The 3,210-nt window shown below is 41.4% G+C and overlaps 1 pseudogene; it reads right to left on the bottom strand.

Annotated features, from left to right (window-relative positions):
- Positions 1 to 802: 802 nt before the first annotated feature.
- LOC142452642 (galectin-1 pseudogene) lies at positions 803 to 1,252 on the bottom strand (annotated as a pseudogene).
- Positions 1,253 to 3,210: the final 1,958 nt, after the last annotated feature.

Here is a 3,210-nt window from a genome sequence, read left to right as displayed (position 1 = left end):
TTAGACAGACCTGCGGAGATAATAACATGCACAAAAACAAGACAGAGCAAAACCAAGCAACTTATTTATTTTTTTCACTTCAAAATTATCACGTCTTCATGTTCACATTGCACAAGTTCAAGTTGAAACTGGAGAAAAGCAAAGTGAGTCCACAACAAGTCAACGAGATGAAAATTAACAATGATATATTGTACTCACATACTAGTTATTATTTTATAGTTTGGTAAACAAAAAAGGCATAACTTGGATGGGTCACATAAAACTTTTCATTTTACTTTGTTGAGATAATTTTTTAATTCTTAAATTAATCCTGACGTTTGGGAGTTCAGTTACTTGGGTATTGAAAATTTGTGGGGGTGGAGGTGTCTTTTCTCTGAACTAGACGAGGCCTACATGTAGCTTAGAGTTAATATTTGTCTGAACTGATTGGATATAACTCTTTGGGTTAATCTACCCAATGATCTCAGAAGGATATTTTTCATGGTGGCTCTTGGGGACAGATGTTCTTCCAAATCCCATTCAATCCTTCTTAACTATTTCCTTTGTTTCAGGTGGGTCCTTCCCACTCTCAGATAGTTTCCTCACATGTGTGTACCAATCAGCACATAGCTTAAAACTCACAGGTTCTCCTATAGATTGTCACAGGGTTCCTTCTTTATGTAGTGCTATCTTTTCAGGTTTGAGAAAAGTAGCCATCTTGGTTTTCAAAGACTTCTACCACCATGTCTTCAAGTGAGGAACATGACTAGGTTCTCTGTAAGATTCCTCTCATTGAGCTATGACGTAAAATATATATATGCGAGGCAGCTGCCTTTATTGGGGACTGTGGTCCAGGGACACAGCTGCTTCACTCAAGGGCTACACACTTGATCTGGAAGTTGCCATCAGCCTCCAGGAAGTTGATCGTCTCCAGGTTGAGGCGGTTGGGGAACTTGAACGTGTGTCCGTGTGACAGCTGATGCTCAGGTCGGCTTGGTCGAAGGAGAAGCATGCCTCAGCGACACTGCCCGCCTGGAAGGGGAAGTTGGTCTCCCTGTGCTCAGCGCCCCAGGCCCCGGCGTCCTTGCTGCTACACACGATGGTGTTGGTGTCACCGTGGGCGTCGAAGCGAGGGTTGAAGTGCAGGCACAGGTTGTTGTTGTCTTTGCCCAGGTTCAGCACGAAGCATTTGGCGTCGGGGGCCACCCGGCCCGCACCCGGAGGCAGGTCCCAGGCTTGAGGTTCAGGTTGCTGCCACCAGACCGCAGGCCATGGCTAAGTACAAGGTGATCTGGGCAGGCGATCTACCAGCTGTCCCAAGACTCCACCGAGAGGAGAGCGACGTGAAATATTTATCCAGGCTAATCTAGGGCAAGATAGGAGTCATCTCATTTATTTCTCTTCTCCCATCTTACACTATAACCTTTGATTTTTTTAATGCTCAATATCTCGAAACTTGCTGTTTCATATATTTTGTAGATTTGCTCTAAAGGTCTTTAGGTGGGAAAGTAAATTCAGCCTCATGTTACTCCATATATTGAAATGGAGTTCTCTCATTTTGCCATTTTTTGTTCTATCGGTAATGGTCTACAGTCTTCAACGTGATTTTTATAATTGGATCTATAGTTATTTTGGCAATGAAAACAAAAAATGTATGCGTCAGCTTGGCCTTTATGTTGTTTTTAAACCTAAGACAAAACCGACAAGGCTGTTGGTTCTTCCTCAGCATTACCCTAGGTTTTCCCCCGCTCTGTTTTTCCGACTAATACTGCCCCGCTTGAGGAGCACAGTGTAGACTTGCACTGGTGTGCTTCAACTTTATTTCCATTCGCAATTTAACATCATGTTGAGGAACTCCAGGGAGCCCTGCTGGTGAAGTGGGCTATGGGCTGGGCTGCTAACTACAGGCCAGTAGTTTGTAAGCACTAATCACTCCCCGGAAGAAAGACAGAGCTTTCCATGAACGCTAGAAGAATCACAGGTTCAGAAACGCTCAAGGCCAGTTGTACCATGTCTTATAGGGTCGCTAGGAGTTGGCATCAATTCAATGGCAGTCAGTTTGAGTCTTTGTGTGTGTTTTGATGAGCGAAAGGAGCCATGGTGGCGCACTGGGTTATAAGTTGGGTTGCTAACACCAAGGTCAGCAGTTAGAAATCACTAGTTGCTCTGAGGGCTAACACGGTCATTCTCAGAAATTCACAAGGGCAGTTCCACCATCCTTTAGGGTTAATATGCGTCATCATTGGTAACATTACAGTGATTTTGGTTGTTTCTTTCTTGTTTGTTTGTTTGAGATGCAATCCAAAACATTTTCCAGGTGCATATTGCATTTCATATGTACTCATCCCACTGAGATTCAATTGGCCAAAAGAATGCTCAAGTTCATAACCTACCTGTGCTACAGAGACACTGTTGCCCTTGAGCAAGTCATTTCAGTGCTTCAACTACTTTTATAAAATAAAGAAACAAGATTGGTATGTTTCTAAAGTTTTTATTCTTAAGGTTGTTAAGGCTGCACTTCTAGTTTTTAGAGGTTTAAAATTTTTAAATATGTTCTTCCTTTTAGTGTGTCATTCTTCTACTTTTGCTGTCGGATGTCTACTACTGTTTTCCTGTTTTATGAATAGATGTGTAGGACAATAGTCAAGTTGGAGCACCTAATCACCACCCAGATTGACACTGTGTGACTACACTGATGATGTGTCAAATTGAAGATAAACCTAATAAGTCTCTCTGGGACCCAGTTTTCCTGTGAAGTGACAGGACTCACATAAAATGAGAATTTAATGACAATTATTGCAAAAAGGGATGGGCCTTAAAAATGAAGCACCATGACAATTTTGTAGGGAACTGTATTTTTCCTGTTTAGTGTTCACTAAACAACGTACTAAATTTACCTTTCTAAAAAGAAGTTTTCACTTTCATTTGCAGTACTTTCCATAGGTTATCACTCACCTGTCAGAATACAGAGCACTTTTCTAAAGCATTCAGATACTTGTTCTAACATCAGAATTGAGGGAAAACCTGCTCTTTGACATTTCTCAAATTTATTTCCTTCACTTTTCAAGCAAAGCATACCCCTAAAACATATCTATTTAAATGAAATGTCTGCTTTCTTCAGAAACAGAGTATTTAATGTGCTCAGAAGTTAAATGCCTATAAACCTTTCTTAACATCTAAGTGGAAAACTGTAATGCGCTCGCCACAATTCTGTGCATGTGTGATGTCAAA

The sequence above is a fragment of the Tenrec ecaudatus genome, chromosome 7 (assembly GCF_050624435.1).
Source record: "Tenrec ecaudatus isolate mTenEca1 chromosome 7, mTenEca1.hap1, whole genome shotgun sequence".
In the NCBI taxonomy this organism is placed as follows: domain Eukaryota; kingdom Metazoa; phylum Chordata; class Mammalia; order Afrosoricida; family Tenrecidae; genus Tenrec; species Tenrec ecaudatus.
The sequence above is the reverse complement of the archived record's forward strand: the minus strand, read 5'-3'. Positions and strand labels throughout refer to the sequence as shown.